Here is a 20,131-nt window from a genome sequence, read left to right on the forward strand (position 1 = left end):
TTCATTCATTATTGTGTTAATAACTGATAAAATTATGATAAAAACTTTATTATTATTACTTGTGACAGAGCCCTCTGCTCGCCTAGAACTGCGTCAGATCGTTTCATTATCGGAGCTCACTTTTCGTGAAGGGCAATTCCACGATGTCGGAAGTAGAATTTGCACGAAATTTACCAATAAAGGTTCATATTTTTCAGAGTTAAAATGGATGAGCTGAGCCAATTTTTTTTCTCAATACTTATATATGTAGGAACAATATAAAAACTTATAGAATTTCTAAAAAAAAATTCAAACTATAAATATTAAAAATAAAAAACCTCATGGTGTCGGACGTAGATGAAAGGGGAACTGAAAATTGACGTACGTTGAAAAAAACCCAAGTTTCAGCTCAATGAACTGTTTTCAGATTTTTTGACTACTTGAATGTTGAAAAGTAAAGCTGAAATATGAATAATTTTTCCTTTTTCACCAAATTAATTCACGGATAAATAGCACAATTTTTTTCCCCTTGGTGTCGGACGTAGAATAGTGGTGTCGGACGTAGAATGTGCAAAGCAGATAACATCCGACATGAAATAAGCATCTTAAAAAGCTGTTTAACTCTTAATTTGTGTATGGAATTATATATTATGGTATTTTAAAGCATAAAAAAGGGGAAAATATGCATAACAGGGGTCTGTGCAGAATTTTTCCCAGGGCTCCATTTTTTGTGAAAAATCAAATAATTTTGTGAAAATTGAAATAATTTGAAACTAAAAATTTTATGCAAAAAGAATGTAGGGGGAGGGGGGGGGGGGGTCATGGCCCAAGTTATGTCATAGAACTTGTTTACAAGGAATGTTTTTCAAGACATTTCTTTGTTTTTCTGACAAAATATTCTTCTTCTGGATGTTCTTGAGGGATTTGGGGGGGGGGGGGGGATCTCATTACTTTTGGGGAGATGGACACCCCTAATGTATCAATATCTGTATATCATTCCAGGAAATTTGTATTTTAAGTCTTCACTCATAAAATAAGGAAAATACTAGAACGAGAACAAAAGAGATTAGACGCATTTTGTCAAGTTTTTTTTTTTTTACAATCTCTATGTGAACAACAAAAAACTCAATCTCTAGGGTGAAAAGAAATGAAGATTGATTTGTAGAATTTTAATGAAGAAAAATCTAACTTATTAACAAATAATAAGAAATTTGGATGTTGGTTACAAATTGTTGAAAACGAAACTGAGCATTTCTAGGCACAAACAGGGGTTGTTGAGAGTTCACCAAAAATACCTGAGAGTTTTTAAGTGAAAACTGGGGAAGGGAGGAGTGTTATTTTTGAACTGAGAACCCTAATGCTTCTTAAATATTCATAATTTTATACATTAACTACTTTAATCGCTATTGATAAACATATGAGACTCATTTCTTATCTTCAGATATTTTCCCCAGTCAAAATATTGTGTATACGTTCTTTAAATTTATGTTATGTAAAATATAAATATAAATACATAATCAGGCATGAATAGCATGTGTGAATTATTTAATTTAACCAGGAATTTTCGTATACTTATATACCTAGTTTCAGTTAGGAAAATATTGGTGTCGGACGTAGAAATTTTTCTGATCATTTATTTAAGCATAGTAAATAGCTTTTTGAAATTTAATTTAAATGATTAATTTTAATTGCATTTAAAATGTTTATTTGCAGACAAAATATTTTGTAAAAATCTCCACTCAGTTTTACATAATATAAACTTTCAGCCAATTTGGTGTCGGACGTAAAATTACAAAAATGCCTTTTATGAAAAAATCCCTAAAAATTAAGTTTTGCAGTTAAAGTGCAATTTTTTTTGTATATAACTCTTCTAGAGAGTTCTGAGAAGCATATTTTAGAGAGAATATTTGAAAAATGCGACAATGTAAGTATCAAACAGCCATTCTTAAGTCGTATAAAAAAAGTTACTCGTAAGAACATGGTCATAAAAACCTGATTTGAAGCCTCAGAACTCTAATAAATTTTGCTTTTATTGCATATTTTTGTTATTTCCATACACTTCAGATAATTACCTTTCCATTAATACCAAAATTATGAGAAAAAGATTATTTTAAAATTCTGCCACCTTTTCCCCTTTTCTGTGGAATTGCCCTGAAGATTGGCTGGCCAATCTTCGACGTGAAGATTGGCTGATTTACGATGACGTGGTCGATTGGCACCAAAAACTTTAAACTAATGGAGCATTGGCAGATTATTTTATTTTCCTGAAACTGTTAATGTAATTTAGTGGGTTTCTTATTTATTTAAAGTTAATGAAATGTTCAGTAATTTTTCGTGGCTTTTGCGAAATTTTCATATTTTACCAGAACAATAGGAATATGTTTGCACATAATATTTGTCTTTGTGATGATTGCAAGTAGAGGGGTAACTTGTTAATTAATGCAAGCATTTGCAGTGGAACTTGCATATACATCACTCACTGCCGACGATAGTGGCACATCTCAAAAATAAAGAAGAAAATATAACAATTATTAATTCAATTACTTCTTGTGTTCTTTTGGCCACAACAATGGCATAAAGTTAGTTTGCATAGTTGATGCGTTAAGGTGTATAAACGGTATAGGTATAATTAATAGTAGCATGTCATTAAAATATCCTAATTTAGAAGAAAAAATTGCATAAGCTTTAAAAACCAGTCAGTATATAATCATATCCTATGATACATCTTTCGAATAGATTGTAAGATTTGAGTTTGAACCTATTAAAACTAGTATAACTTTAAACCTTGATTTTCTTTCTGCATTTATTTATTTATTTATTTATTTATTTATTTTTTTTTTTTTGAGATGTTGAGGAAAGTATGATTATTGCTGACGGCGAAAGATACGATTTTAGAATTTGAAATTTAGGTTAGTAATGAAGTACAATTTGTATTTCATCAACTTACATAGCGAAAATGTTTTTATTTTCGAAAAGTGATAAAATAAATTAGTCAATAAATGAAGAAAGAAAGAAAATTTTGAACTACGTGTGTGATAATACACTCCTGTTTGTGAAAATTGCAACACCACGAAGGACTTACGCGAGTGAGCTGAAAATTGCAAGAAATGTAAAGTAGGCATGATATGCAAATGATTAGAGTTGCAGACCGGTAGCGCATGCGTATGCTGAGTAGCGCCCTGGGAACGGCGGATCGAACCGAATATAATTAGATGACTGTAGCGAGGCGTGTATGATTATCGGTGGTTATATGCTAGAGTAAACGTTAACTGAAACTTTACTATGCCTCTTCGACGAAAGAAAGCGAAATTTGAGCACACTTCGGAGTTTGAACGGGGCAGAATCGTCGGCCTTCGTGAAGCTGGATTGTCTTATCGTGCAGTAGCCGCTCGTGTGCAGCATAACAGCAGCACAAGCATGCGTGTTTGGAAGCAGTGAACGGACGAGGGTCGGACAGCTTGGAAATCCGGGAGTAAACCCCGAAATGTGACGTCAACTCGCGAGGACAGACACCTGGTGCGTATGGCGCTGACGGACAGTGCAGTTTCTTCTAGACAATTGGCAGCACAGTGGTCAACAGCTACAGGTGTTTCATTGTGTGCTTCATCAATTCGGAGACGTCTGCTGCAGCGTGGGCTGTGCGCGAGGATTCCTTCATACAGGATTCCTTTCACGCAAAACCATCGCTGCCTGCGGCTACAATGAGCCAACGTGCATAGGAGCTGGCGTGCTGATTGGCAGCAGGTCGTCTTTTCTGACGAATCTCGCCTCGATTTGTGGCAACATGATGGCCGAATTCGTGTTAGGCGCTATGCCGGTGAACGGCACATTCAGGAGTGCATTATCGAACGCGACAGTGGACGAACACCCGGAGTTATGGTCTGGGGTGCCATATCATATCATGGACGATCACAATTGCTATGAATTGTGCGCAATTTGAACAGTACCCGATACATAAACGAAGTTTTACAGTCCCAAGCTATTCCTTTCCTGCAAGGACTGCCAGGGGCTGTATTCCAGCAGGATAAGGCCCGTCCACATGTCGCCAGGACTGTCAAATCCTACCTTGATTCGCAGCAGGTACAGCTTCTTCCTTGGCCTGCATATTCCCCGGATATGTCACCGAATTAACATGTGTGGGATTTCGTTGGGCAGCGTCTCGCTTGTAATCCTCGTGCTGTTTCTTCGACAGACGAACTTTGGTTGCGCATACAAACAATATGGAGTACTCTTCCGCAGGCAGATATTCAAACTTTGTTTCAATCCATGCCTAGTCGTGTAGCAGCTCTTATTGCGGCGCATGGTGGCCACACAAAATACTAATTTCTATCTCTTTTTATTGTTTGTTTGGATTGAAAATGTAATCATTTATTTGTACCATTACCACGCAACTGTGTATTAAATTTCAGCCAACTATGATGCTTCCTTCATGGTGTTGCAATTTTCACAAACAGAAGTGTAATAGGTGCCAAAAGAGTTTTGATCGATCAAAATGTTTCCATTTTAGATACACGTTTGCTTTCTTCAGAGTCTAGTATGAACAGTTTTCTTGATATATATATATATATATATATATATATATATATATATATATATATATAGAAATAAGTAACAAATAAGAAAGTACAACGTTAAAACAACGAGTTTCTGATTAATATTGTTTCCATTTGGGAGAAATTTCTGCTTTATGCATATTCTGATATGAACACTTGTCTCAGTATAGAAAATAACAAATAGGAAAGTTTTTTTTTTCCAATGGCGAGGACTGAAATCCGCTACAGCGGAAGAACAAGAAAAAGAGCAACAACAAAAAATGGCGAACAAACGCAAGAATAAACATAGAGCTGCAGTAGAAATTCTATAAACTGAACAAACCTAACAAATAGGAAAGTATGACGATAAAACAGGGTGATTAATCAAAACAGTTAGTAATCCAACGTTGTGAAGCACAAAAATTGCAAAATAATTGCAGACACGTGTTTTGGTGTTACAAGGAACACCTTTGTTATTGTTATAGGGTGATTAATCTTTTAAGATGTTTCCATTTTGGAGAAATTTCTGCTTTATACAGAGTCTAGTACGAACAGTGTTCTCGATATAGAAAATAACAAATAGGAAAGCATGAGGATAAAACACAAAGACCTCCAATTTCTAACAAGAATGAACACATTCCAAATGCAAATTCTCAACCCAAAAAATACAATCCTTAAAAATTTCCATAACTTCAGTCTGACGTAATACAAAGTGAAATAACAAAATGCAGCCACTTTCACGTTCTCCTCCGCCTATTGCAGCCTTTTGACCTTAAAATGACTTTTATTATCAGAAAGAAAGTCTTATATTCCTTAAACGAGACAGAAAGGGGGTGACCTAGTTCTAACAGGGAGCAAGCATTCCACGCCCTTCGTTTCGGTAGAAATAAAGAGTGACAGGACAAACAAACAGACGCGCTTTCTGCCATAGTTCCGGAAACTGTGGCTCAACAATTTTCTCTTGAGCCCATAAAGAGATAAAAAGGGCTGTCTTAACTAAATTGCCGGTGACAGTCGGCGATTCAATGTCCTATTGAGTCTTAAATACTGGAGGAATGTGTTTTGTTCCTTTTGCTTGTAAATTAAAACGGAATTATTTAGTTTTCTAGACGGTCTTGCTTGTTAAGGTTACAGTTGTACAAACCGCTGCATTATGAAAATTTTCAGAATATTATTTAAAATAGCTAGTTGCGTTGCCCGGCGTTGCACGGTCTATTTCGAAAATAAAAGTTGTGTCAAGTGACGCATGTTTGAGAATCAGGCAAGAAAAAATTGGGGTAAAATTTTCCGTCAACTTGTAGAAAAGAGCAATTTTTTGATTATAAATTTAAATTTAGACCACTTTAGATATTTTTTTTTTATCCCAAAAAGTTTGTCATTGTTGTTAATGGGCGTAAACATTTCAATTAACGGAGTTTAAGGCGAAAATTCCTTATGTGAATTCTTAACTATCAGAGGACCTATGAGCCAAATTTGGCAAAGATTCGACATAAATTGGGGATTTGTATAAGGAACACACATGAACACACAGCCATTTTTTAATATATATATATATACATGTTTTTGTGAAAACAAATTAATTGTGCTTTGTCAATTGAAGTTCACATTTATTCGCTGTTGGCAAATACTGTAATGTTACTTATAAAAGAAATGGTACATATTTATCACCGCAGATAGGATCATATGTCTGCCAGAGACGCGATAAACCTCTCCTCTCCAAATCTCATTTCCTGAAATCCTGTTCACCAATCCCCCTTACAAATATATCTCAAACCAACCTCTGTCTTTTGCCGAAAAACAAACTCTGGTTGGTAACTTGATTTCTATGAACTCAGTTCTAGAAATAAAGAATTAGCTTACTTAAAATCCTTGGATTTCCAGTAGCATTATGAGTGTCATTATTGTACCTATTCAAAAGAACTACAAGTGTAAGGAAAAGGAACGATAATTTAACGGCAGCCACACAGGGCCGTTCGAAAGGGCGGGGAGGGTTAGCGAGGGCACAGAGGCGATCAAATGATAGCTCCGATTAATAACGCATGGTTATCAAAAGATGTCATGTGACATGATATCGGTGGACAACGTCTTAAAAATGGTTAACATAATTTATAAAGGGAAAAAAATGAACAGGGCGCTTTAAATTGCTCTCCCCCCCCCCCCAAAGGACCTTATGTGCTATAAAAAAGAAATCGTTTATAATTTAAAAATAGATGAAAAAGGAATTTTTCGTGTCGATATTTATTCGAAGAGTTTGAACTTCGCACGTAATCCCCCTACTGAGTCAATAGGCTGGTTTATCTCGAGCAATCCCAATGGAACTCAAGGCGATATCTGATTCGCTGATTGTACAGTCTGAAATAGAAAGCAAAGAACTTGGTAACGGTGACTTAACAACTGAAAGACAGGTGCACTTGCTGTTTACTTATCTGTTTAAATACATAGTCAGACAGAATTCAAGTTCTTGAAAATTATCATTTACTGACAACACTAAACAATTTTTTTAAGATCTGATACTAATGGGGGGGGGGATGCTATGAATGTTCTTCGACTCTCGCTCATACTTTCCGAGTAGGTATTTGAAACAATAGTTAAGGTTTTCAAACGCGTTATCAGATTTGTTGCTCGTAAGTTTGCTTAAATAGTTTATCACAGTAGCTATTCTCACTGCACGAATCAACAGCTTTAATATTGATTTTTTTAAAGGACACTAATGAGACTGGACTTTTTGTCCCTCAGAGGTTTTTTTTTCTTCAGAGTTATTTGTGTTGATGCCTGCACTATAATTATACTCTGCATAATTTTGTTAAAAAAAAAATAATAAAAAAAACATGAACTATTAATTTTTAGATTAAGTTTATTAAAAATGTTTTATGTATACTAAAAAAAAATTTCTGAATGATTTTAATTTCAAAATTTATTCTTTCGATACTTAATTTAATCAAAAATTTGGCAATGCAAAGTTTGGTAACATACAGAAATTATTTTGAAGTAATTTGCTGCATGGATTTGTTTAATGTCTTGAAATTACAATGGAATGCAATGAAAAGAAAGTTATAATTAGTGTACCCATTTTAAGTATGTACATGTTAATGTCAAACTTTCACTAGTTATTTTTTAGACAATGTTCAATGTTTCTTATTCATTTCATACATGAATTTTCGCATTTTTCCCCCGAGAGTGCCCCTTATATGGAGTGTCCTTTAAACGGGGTCAAATACATGGACGTCCCTATTCAAAGGGACTAGGACCGGAAAAAATGTCTCTTAAATAGAGGTGTCCCTTATTCGGAGATGTCCCTTAGAGGCAGCGGTTCCCAACCTTTTCCCCCTTGCGAACCACTTCCAAACTCCGAAAGAAGTTGGCGAACCCCTTGGGTACAACCAACTAGGTAATAAGTATCAAGCAAAAAAAAAAAAAAAAAACGCGCGCGCGTCCACACACACACACACACACAGAAAACAAAATTTGTGAGATTTTTTTACATTGATGCTGCTGCATAGTTTATGACAAGAACGAAAACATAATTGCAAAATAAAGAATTACAAATATTGCTGCGTGATTTCGGAAAAAAATTGAAGTTTACAATTTGCCAACAATGAAAAAGCAAAACCGGTCACTAAGAGGTCAGGGAGACTAGATTTATATAATTACGAAGAATAAAATAGTTCTTTGCAAGAAAAGGGTTTCTAATGCTCCTTTAACGTTTAGTGAAAAATGACTAATGAAACTATTTCGTAATTACTGCATCAATTGTTCAGTACAAAATTTTTTAAAGATCATCAATCCAGGCATTTAATTTATCATTATTTTGTTTAAAGTTGACCGCTGTATATTGAGCGCTTTAAAATGGAATAGAGTAAAAAAAAAAAAAAAGGTTAAGTCATTTACCCTTGATTACAACGCAGTTTTAAATAAAAGACTAACTGAATCTATGATTTGTTTTAACCAGTAACTTGAAGTTCAAAATGTCTTAAACTATATACTTATATAATGCATTTACGCAGTTAAAAAAGAAGAAAAAAAAAAAACAGAGAAAGACGTTTGAAGTTCACCTCTTCAGCGGTTTCGCTATTTGGGAAGCTGATCAGTAAATCATATTTGAAGAATCATTCATATTTCTATGGAGCACTTTGACTAATTTGAAATCTAGTAAAGATTATATTGAACCATTGCCTAATTTATTTAATGTATCCTCTGGGAAGACAGTGTCCGTACCAACCGGTATTAAGGTGCATTATTTTCAAATCTGTTGACATCTCATTTATGTATGAAGTAAATGCGGGAATGACTTCAGTTGATGATACTTGATATCTACCACATGCAATTTCCAAACGGTAGAAGACATAATTATCTGGTAAGACGATTCGTACACCAACTGAGAAGACTGACCCGTTATTCTCTTGATAATTTGAGTAACGACAAGTTTTCTCTGATTAACTAGTAAGTCATTTGGAAACATGATTGAATGCTTACAAGTTGCGTTAAGTCGACCATAGTTATACACAACTAGCTTATTTGAGCGAAGCAATAGTGATCAAAATTTATATTCCTGCTGTGAAAATACTATGTAATAACACCATACCCAAAAATTAGCACATTGATTTTAAAAAGGGAAGAGCATTCCCACTGCATTAATTTTAACGCCCTAGTTGTTATGCGCAAAATGTTTTTTTTTTCTTTTAATGCTGCAAAGGTAGAATGCCTGAACCGAGACCCAATCTCGAGACCAATTCACTGACCACTCGCTTAGAAACCGAACGTCTACCGACTGTGATGCCTGGTTCTCCTTATATCAGTGGAAGCGGAAATTCACAATTTTGTTGTACGAATCCATCCAATTTGTTTCAAGTGCATACCTGCCAATACCAACCTCTAATGGGAAAAATCTAGTAGATATTTTAAAAAATACAGTGGATGACTGCGATGGATTTCTCATTGTTATTTAGGGAAAAACAGGGACTTCTTATTATCTTTTAAAATGATACCTTTTTTTTTAAGTTTTAATGACATACTGAAAAACTTAGGGCATTCTCACCAAAAAAGAAAAAAAAAACACTTTTGTGTAATAATATGTATGATTTTATTCTACCTAATCAAAGCAGTTGGGACAAATACGAAGTGGCAATACTAAGGTGCAACCAAAATTTCTACTTTATGATTCATAAGGATGTTTTTTTCTAAGTATCTGAAATATACTAGTATTAAGATCCCTGACACTACACATGTATTGCAAACATAGTTTAAACTGTTGTATTTTACATACATAATAATTTAGAGCATCGCATGCACATTTGTGACGCAGAAATGAGGGAATTAATGTTTACATTTAATGAATTCATCCAAACCTGACAGTTTCATGTGATTAAGAAGGAGAATTCGAAAGCCGCGAATATTGAAACGTGAGTGAAAGAAGAAATAATTACCGTTTCATTTTATATATGAAATTGAAAGCACGTATAAAATTTATTATGAAAACTAGATAGAACAGTATTGCACAAAATGCTAAATGTTTAAATTTATTTTAATAACATGAAATAGCATAAAAGGTTTTGAAAAAATAGCACACATATTATTTCTCTTCATTAATTAAATTGTACGTGCGACTTGACGAATATTCAAGTTTATTCGACTATTTTCGAAATGAAAAGCGAATATGAAATACGCTTGTTTTTAACACAATAGTAAATAATAATGAAGAACCAGTGATTTGGAAAATGCATTGACATCCAGAAATCCTTTCATCTTTGAATTTATAATTACAAAGCTAAAAAATATTTAATCAGAATTTTACTTAAAAGGTTCATTTGTGACTCTTCATGACATTTAACGTGACTCTCGTGCCAATTAAATGTCATGTCATTTGTTTTTAATTCTGAAACATAATAAGAGCAAAGCTCTTTTATCTTTTCGAGACGAGTTGATTGCAGAGATTTGATGTCACAATGAATGAACTCATATTAATAAATATGAAAGAATTTTTACAACGAGAACAAACGTCGACAGAACTAAGAAAGTGAATTTGCCTTTTTTTTTTTTTTTTTTTTTTTTGAATAGTTAAAGAAGAAAATGGGTGTAAATAATGCATCAAAAGTAGGGTAAAAGGTTTCCCTAAATGGAGTTTACTTCGCCATAGTGGTGAAATTACTTTCCAGCTGACATAAGTTTTTGTGTGTGGAAAAGAATACTTTTAAATTCTTAACCTTTGTGACTGTAAAATTTTAACCAGCTCACAGGTAGTAATTAGCTCATCTCAAGTTTCAAATAATTTCATGACTTAAGATGGATGAATGATATTTTTTCAAAATTCGTAAGTTTTTGAGATATGAAACGAAAACTTAAAAAAAAAAAAAAAAAAAAAAAAAAAAAACCCGCACTCAAACCCCTATATAGCAGTGCGAGTTAGCTCTCTCTCTACTTCCGGCTATATCGTAATAGACAATTCGGCAAACTACATATTCATCTAATCAAAAACGTCTATAAAAAATTATGAAAAAAAAAACAGATGAGGGTAGAAATTTTCAGTGGAATCTCCGATTACACGAAATTTAAAAATTAAAATAAAGATTATTTCGGTCTATCAATCCATTAAAAACAACTTTGCACTGTTGCAACTGTTACATTATAACTGCTATGTCGCATTGTAATGCGTTATATTGTTTTATTATTGTAAAGAATTGTAATGAATATCAGCATAGAAAATAAAAATCTTATTTTAACCCTTGCATCATTATTTTTTTCAAAATGACTATAGTCTGCTTGTGTTCAAAATCATAAGTTTTTAAAGCCTCATTTGCTGTATACATATTGAATTGAGATCATTGTAACTTCATTGTAATATATTACCTACAAAAATGGGAGAAGCTTTCTTAACTATTTAAAGCTATTAGTGGAACATTCAAATTCAAAGAAAACTTTGAAGATTTTTTTCCCTTTAAAACTCACACTTGTAATTTTTCTTTCTCTTCTATTTCAATTTTACGCAACAGTTATTTCCAATTTAAATCCCGCATGCAAAAAACTATATTTGCTGAGAGATAGTCAATAAAAGGTCCTAAGCCCTTAAAAAATTTCCCTTTTCTGGGAAAAAGAGTATGAACCATGAAGAAACACGACATAGTTATGGATGGTGGAATACAACTTCAATGACTAAAATTATCTTCCTCATTTTAGTGAATGATTCAGAAGAAAATTTATTCAAAACAATTCCTGATTTATGAATCTTCTCGTAAAATAATCTAGACCTGTTGCCAAGTTTTGTGCAGAACATTGAGTGTCATACATTATTTTTGTCCAAAAACTACATTGTATATCTCGAACAACTCTTTTTTGGCATCATTGAAAATCTTTCTTGACATTATATAACTTGCATTGAATGAAAAACAAGTCAAATATGGGCGATTCCACAGTGCTTGGCTATGAAATGTCCCGTACATAACTCGAAATCTCGAAATATTTATATTTTTTTCACTATAAAAGTACGCACCGAGGTTTTCTTTCATGTTTAACGCTCACTAGTTTTTTTATTGTGCGAAATTTAGCATTACATACTGGACATTTCGCCGTCAATTTTTGTGGAATGACCTATACAAAGAAAACAGTTGAACAGGTATTTTTAGGATAAAAGGAATTACAATTTCAAAACAAATTGAAGTCGATTATTTAAAGCCAATGGTATGAAAATATTTTTAAAAATACTGTATATTTTACTCTTGACTAAAGTGACCTTATTTTTTTTCCTCAAAACGGGACTAAAGAATTTTCGGTACCTCCAAGTGTTATTTTTTTAAAACACTTATTTTATGGCAATTCGTCCTTATTACAGAAAAGAACATAAATTAAAACTCAAAAGGAATAATTGGGGTAATATTATGTTTTTTAACGAACAAATTGAGGTCATTGGACATTTAGTGTCTATTTTAAAACATAATGGAATTATTTGTAGGATCATATAATTTACTTTCTCAATCAACATTGCTTTAAGAACCGTGCTTGGCAACAGCTTTTTTTTTTTTGCTGGTAAACAAATCATTCATAAGCAAAAACACCCTTCTTATCGGTGTTGTATAAGGTTCGGCAAACATAAAATATATTCAATAACGATGCATGATTTAATTTATGAATATGCAAATGCTTAAACGGTTTCACCCAATGTATTGCGATTGAAGCGTTCACACTGTTCAGTTCCGTATTTTAGAATACGGGACATTTTAGTATGTACGGGGACAACGGGGACAGGCTGCATAAATATGGGACAATCCCGTATTTAGACTGCCTGTCCCGTTTTCCCCTTACATTGTGTCGGGACACAGAAATGTCCCGTTTTCTGAAAGTTAATAATCTACCTTCTCTAGCGAACAGGAAAAAAAAAAAAAACGAAAAGTATAAGAAACTTGACTTTAGAAGTTAAAATAAAGAGTAGCGAACAAATTAGCCGCATAAGTCAAAGAAAGAAAGAAAAAAAAAACAATAACTAAGCGAGCAAAGTAAGTACATCCATTTGATCAGTAGGACTGTGTCAGAAATAGTTATCCTTTTGGCAAATATCAGTCAATTTGTTTTTGTTTTTTTATGCCTCACACTTGGCAATTAGTAGCAATTGCTATGTCACCTTAAAAATTGTGTGGTAAAAACACGGGAAAAAGTTATAACTATTCAAGTGTGGTTATACAATTGATGCTTTTAAAATTAACGAAAAGTAATGCAATTCTCACACATTTAAGCTATTTTTCACTAATGTTTAATAGTGTTTTGGCTATTTTTACAACATTTCAGCTGACAACCCTGATCTGAAAGACGGGGGGGAAAAAAACTCTCAAATTAAGTACAATTATTGATAGGGATTGACTAAGTATATTATTGTGTGTCTCTTGAAATCTGAGGCGCCGTTCTCCTTTTTAATCTGTTTATTTCTGATCTTAGTAAATAGGCACAAACCGTCAAAAAAGGTTTTTTTTTTTTTTAAAGCATACTTGTTATCTAAAAGCCTAAAGCGTCTCGTTTTAAGGAAAAAAAATCTGATCATCTTACTCGTGCATTGAAATATTCTTTTGATTCTACTGTATTATTGAGGAATATTTTGAATTTCATGCGTCCTCCTGTTCAAAAATTACACATTGACCGCCAAACAGCAGTATCCTCTGTCCCACATTGATTACACTTGATAGGAAAGGGCGGAAAAGGTTCACGTGTTTCAACGGAAAAGGCCGGTTAGTAAATATGTTTTACAGATTCGGTTTGTCATATCCGGTATATATTTAGCCTTTCTTCATCTATTTGAAGAAACTTTACGGTTTCTAGCTATCTTCACTTTCGATTTTTATTGAGCCATTCTGCCCGCTTATTTATGCAAGCAATATTAGAGGAAATAGAAATTAACGTGTTAATTGTAAAACTTTCAATTTTTAAAACGCTTACTTTTGCTTACGAGATCAATATTTTTAACCTAAAATAGAAGGTCATTTGCAGAAGTTTAAAATGCTTCTCTATTTTACTTCAGTAAACATTATTAGTTCTTTCTCTCTCTAATATATATCTAATTTTTCTCTGAAAAAAAGAATATTTCCCTAAGTTTCACGAGCTTTGTTGTACTCTGCGCAGTATTTACGTACAAAGATATATAAAAAATAGAGATAGACATTGATAGATAGTAAGAAATATTAGGGTACAAATTCACCAATATTTGTGCAGCTGTTCAATTATTTCAAAAAAGTTGCAAATATCGTATTTACTCTGACAGTAATGGACTATTTGTTTTCAAAAACGTTTTCAATTGTTGTAGCAAACTGTATACCAGCAATATGATTCCAAACTTGCGTCGGCAAGTTGCGTTAAAGTTCGAAACAAAATATAGTATAGTTTTTAAGCAGTATTCGTTGAATACAAATTATAACTTAATTCTTCATTTTCGCAAAAAAAAAAAAAAATCAATCAATTGTTGCGGGGCTGTTCTGAAGTAATTTAATAAGTTATAATATTATATAAATTAATTATCATTATCATTGAAGCAAGCAAACCAGTAAAATTCTATTCCTTCGATTTTTGTATTTATTCTTAGATAATACGTTAAGAATTTTGTTCAATGTTATACCATATACTATAATACAATGTAACAAGTGCAGCGAACGAGGTCGCTGTTATTAATTGAAAGGCATTAACCCAGACATAGATTGGATTAACTTAATAAATAAAAGTGGAAACATAGAAACACTACATTGTCTTCAAATAAACTGGCAGCCATTTCCTGCTGAAGCTGAAAGGGAAGTATCGAGATCTCAACGGGGGCTGCGTGATAATCAAGAAAATGTTCCAGGACTAACGGTTTCTCGGAAATCTTAGATGTTGACTGACTCTTTGCTTTGTATAGTGGTTTTTCTCCCAAAAGCAATTTTGCGAAAAGAGTGAATTTTTTCGTGCCTTGAAAGATTTTGACTCAATTTTTAGCCTAAAATGTTTTTGGAACGTTTTGGATCTATTCCCAAGAGAGAATACTTAGCTGCTTTTTGTGTGAATATTTTCCGTATGTGTTTTCGAGAAAAAGCTGTAACAGTGCTAAAGGGATGCATTTTAGAAGCGTTTCTTATATAAAAATTCCTTTGTGTAAAGATTTATGTGAAGGTTACAACTGCCTGTTACCACAGTGCTCACGTCGCTTTTTTTACTTTAGGTAAAATGTTTGAGCATTTCTTTTATTTGAAAATCTTTTTTGAAGTATTTTGCACTACTTGTTTATTTGTTTAAATATTTGGAATAAGGCAGATGTCCGATGCAGAGACTCCGACTTAGTGACCAGAATAACTACAGTAAACTCTCTATTAACGCGAAAAGGATGGCACGGTAACCGCGGATAAGCGATTTTTGTTGATAATTCGCAAAATAGGTTTTAGCGAGCTGATGTGTGCATCACATGACTTCTTTTTACTCCAATTCAATGTAATTTCCCTATTATTGGCATTTTTAATGTGATTCAATAGTTAACTCTCTAAATATCACCAACAGTGGCCAAATTGAAACCAGATTTGAAAAAAAAAAATCGCCAAATTTGTCGCCAAGTTTGCGACAAAACTTGGCGATCAAAATATTGGCGATATATCGCCAAGTGTCCCCCAAATTATAACACCACTTGAGTTTACATCGAAATTAACAATGATTTCCCCCCAAAAAGGGGCAAAATACCCCTTTAGAAACACCTGAATGCAACCAAAAGGGGAGATGCACAACTAGACCACACTAGGAGTCTACGTATCGAATTTCAACTTTCTAGAACATGCTGTTCTTGAGTTATGCGAAATACATATACCCATCCGCACATACGTACTACAACTGTAAAAAAAATCCGGAAACGTTTCTGAGTATATCGTGCAGCTGTGGTTCATGAAAGTTTCAAAAACGTTTCTGAGTATTTCGGAATCCTCTTTCTGTAATGTCCAGAAACGTGTCTGAGTATTTCGGAATCCTCTTTCTGTAATTTTCAGAAACGTTTCTGAGTATTTCGGAATCTTCTTTCTGTAATGTCCAGAAACGTGTCTGAGTATTTCGGAATCCTCTTTCTGTAATTTTCAGAAACGTTTCTGAGTATTTCGGAATCCTCTTTCCGTAATTTCCAGAAATGTTTCTGAGTATTCTGTGCAGCTGTGGTTCATGAAAGTTTCGAAAACGTTTCCGAGTATTTCGGAATTCTCCAAACAATTTTCAAAAACGTTTCCGAGAATTTCGGAATCCTTTTTCCGTGATTTTTTCTAAAATATAATTCTTTATTATAGTATTGCATACCATATCAGTTTCAATTCTTTCATATCTAAGAGCAATAATACAAGCAATTTTAGAATCATTCGTGGATTTTTTTTTTTGAATTTCTAATGACAAATAGCATGGTTAACAGCATAACACATGCACAGTTATAAATTTTTGAAAAATTATGAAATAATCTAGTAGTTTCATTCCTAATCACAAAATCGTCGGGGAATTGGAGTGGGGTACCTTCTGAAAAGTGGGGATTGTTTGTTAAACAATCTTAAACTTCAGTTTTTCTCTCAATATTTTCAAGACAAAACTATCAACATATTGTATTTTTAATGCAGAACTTAAAAACATATCTTGTATCAAACTTGATAGCTTTTATCTTCGGATAAAATTTGACAGGACTTACCTACCCTTCGCGTTCCGGAATTCGTTCACCTCAAGTCAATTTCTCTGACGAACAAGTGTACCGAAAAGTACCAACAGAGAAATTGATGAATTTAAATATGACACCAAGTCCCCCTGCTGGAACCATTCGGGTTGATTCTTCTGTTCTTGCCCTTTTCCAGCTCATCACAAATATAAATACTTACTCAAAATAGGTTACTGATTTTATTTTTACAGTGTGCGCAAAATGCATTATATATTTTATTTATTAAAACATTGAACTCTATTACATGATTATTCCATTTCATATATACGAGAATACCCCCCCCCCCTTGAAAAAGCAACATCATATACATTATAAATCAAAGTATCATATAAATTATAAGTCAAATACTTTAATATGGTGTAAAAATATAAAATTATTTTATTAAGTCTTTTTTTTTTTTTGCTTTTGGTAAAATTGAGGCTCGTAAAACGAAAAAAATGAAGACACTTTTAAATACATATATGTATTTATTTGTTAAATAAATTAATACACATTTAACTAATTTAAAGCGTTTCGCTAATGCAAATATTTAAAGAGATATCGTCATTTAGATAATACTGAAGCACTATGTTCCTAATTACAAGAGATAGTTTTTTTTTTTTTTACTTCATACAATCTAGCTACACTGTTTACAAGAGAATGAAAACATGCAACCTTAAAGACGAACTATCAAACCTGACAATTTGCATATTATAACATTTAATTCATAATGCTTGATACATAAATGTTCAGCCAAATATTAACTGAGATTGACACATAAAAACAAAGTACACAATAACACTTATTTAAATTTTTTTATAATCTTCAATTCATAAATTTTACAGAATAAAACTAGACACACTTGCACTTTAAATATGTGTTCTATGTAATGTAAAATATTTTCAAATTGCAATAGTTCACAACGAAAAAATGATACTTCAGAAAATAGTTTTTTTTTTAACGAGATTTATATGAACTCAATCTCTTTAAAGTAATAGAGTTGCAAAGCGACTTACCTATTCGTCGGTGGTGGTCTTTTGCAGGCTTTGGTCACCAAAAAGGTGATTTTTATGACAGAATAAAATTCTGCCAACAAAAATTACCCATTTGGTAGAAAGAAGAAAAGTATCCAAGAAAAAAGTAAATTACCTACACAAGTTATGCGACGCAATGAATTTACATGGCGTCTCGGCAGTTATTTGGTTTTTAATTTCAGTTTGTAATCCTTCCGCGAGCATGCGTCGAGAATTTGCACTTCGTACTTAAAAATAAGTGACATAGCTTCAAATTCAATCTCATGACGATACATATGCAAGAAAATATAAGACTTTAAAATTATCTTCAGTGAATTCATGCGAGGAACAAAACTTCTACTAATCCCCTTGATGAGTGTTACTTCGCATACATGAGTCAGCACTTGTTTTCATTGCGTGCTTTCGAAAGTTTCAGTTTAGATTTGCTGCTGGACTATAAAATTGCCGTGTGATCTGCGCATGCGTCGACTCTTACTTTCTTGCTAAACGGGAAACGTTTTTGATTATAGCAGAAAACTGCGGAGGGCGTACGAATCTGTGTATTACGGAAAACTTTTTTGTATATTCAGAGAGTTTTCCGAGATTTTTGCACAGACAGACGTCACGAGAAAAGTCGTTGTAATTACCTCGGTGATGGTCAAAATGGATATTTCGCGTGTCTATACATTCTTAGGCACTTTTCCGCATGTGGTCGAATCGAAAAAAAAACTCAACATTCATTTGGGGGTGAGCAAAATGGAAATTAAGGGCGATTTTTTAGTGAAAATTTTTTCGCGAATACAATACTTCCTTTTTTGTAAAAGGAAGTAAAAAAACGAGTACAGATAGAGCTAAGTAATTTAGTGCACAAAAATCTACCACCCTTACGCTATTTTTCGACATTGCTCCCGTGATTTTAAGCATTTGTCATAGCGTGGTACAGGTTTTTGTATACCTATTCGTACAAAGTTACCGCCCGTTTAGTCAACCATGAGGACTCTTACAGGGCTTTGGCTGGGGCGTTTTTGAACATCCTCTGGTCTGCCCTCACCTCGCTCGCAGCATCTTTCATTTGTTTCGGCATCTAAAGTCTTTCCAAGGTGGTCTGTGGCACAACAGCAATAATGAGCTCAGAGAACATGTTATCCCATGGCTGACTACACAGGCGGCAATTTTCTATGAATAGGTATACAAAAACCTGTACCACGCTATGACAAATGTTTGGAAAATCACGGGAGCAATGTCAAAAAATAGCGTAAGGATGGTAGATTTTTGTGCAATAAATTTCTTTGCTCTATCTGTACTCGTTCTTTTTTTATATCAAAACGGAACTTACTTTAAAAATACGCCTCGTAGTTATCTCCAAATTTCTAATGTTGGCACTTACACACCTTTGCTTCTCACTGCCTCCTATCGCCGTAGAGAGTGATTAGTAAAGAGCAATTTTTATAGATTGCAAGAGCTTCAACTAATTTTCTCTAGAGGAAATATAATATTGTTTTCACAATTTTAACGAAATGCTTTACATTTTGTACACTTGAACCGTATTTAATGACAATGATCATGAAATTAACAATTTAGCTATCCATTTTACAACGATAACATTGCTATATTTCATTCTTTCCGCATTATTTATTTGTATATATCCCACGTTCCATATCTACATCCTGGTCAGAAGCAATTCAAATAACCGTTACCACCGAAAATCGAATTCTTGGCTCTTGCGATGAATATCCAGCTTGCAAACTGAAATCGATAACATTTTACACAAAAATTTAGCTCTCTCTCTTGTGGTGGAGGCGAAAGGATTGTGGATTTATGAGAACAGGTAGATGGGAGAAACAAGCAACACTGGAAAACATTCGGTTGACAGATTTGCTTATAGAGTTTTTGACAGGGCCGTATGCAAGGGTTATATTATTATGCAAGGCTTATTGTAGGGTTCAAACCCCCTCCGAAATTTTTCATCTAAAGAAATGCCTTCCATTATTTATTTATTTTATTCATTTATTTATATTTTGGTGACAAAAAAAATATTGTTGTTAAGATAAATAAATACCTTTGTGCTTTGTGAAAAGACATCCGACAAAAGCTTTTGTTGGATGTTTTTTCATCCATAAGCTCATCACTTTTTGCATTGAAAAGGGGTTCCTTGTAACGCTGAAACACGTGTCCGCTGTAATCTGCAATTTGTGTTTTTTTGACGTTGTTTTTTCTTACTTTAATATTGTTGTTTTTTTATTATTTCAATTTTATTTGTTATATGAAATTAGTATGATTGAAAATTTGTGCAAGCTCATTGTGTTTATGGTAGTTTATGGTAGTTATTGAGAAATTCATTTATTATGTAACAATATGGTGTTTTGTAAGAACATCCCCTCCCTCCATTTAGATAATCTATTGTAACAAAAATCAATAGAATACACATGAAACCAAATGTGATAGACCATATAAATGTT

General features: G+C 33.2%; 1 protein-coding gene across 1 annotated transcript in view; it reads right to left on the bottom strand.

The window, feature by feature from the left end:
- LOC129216143 (abnormal cell migration protein 10-like) overlaps positions 1 to 20,131 on the bottom strand; it is a 351,268-nt gene that overhangs the window by 317,969 nt on the left and 13,168 nt on the right. The window lies entirely within an intron of this gene.

Source organism: Uloborus diversus, chromosome 2 (assembly GCF_026930045.1).
Source record: "Uloborus diversus isolate 005 chromosome 2, Udiv.v.3.1, whole genome shotgun sequence".
NCBI classification, from domain to species: domain Eukaryota; kingdom Metazoa; phylum Arthropoda; class Arachnida; order Araneae; family Uloboridae; genus Uloborus; species Uloborus diversus.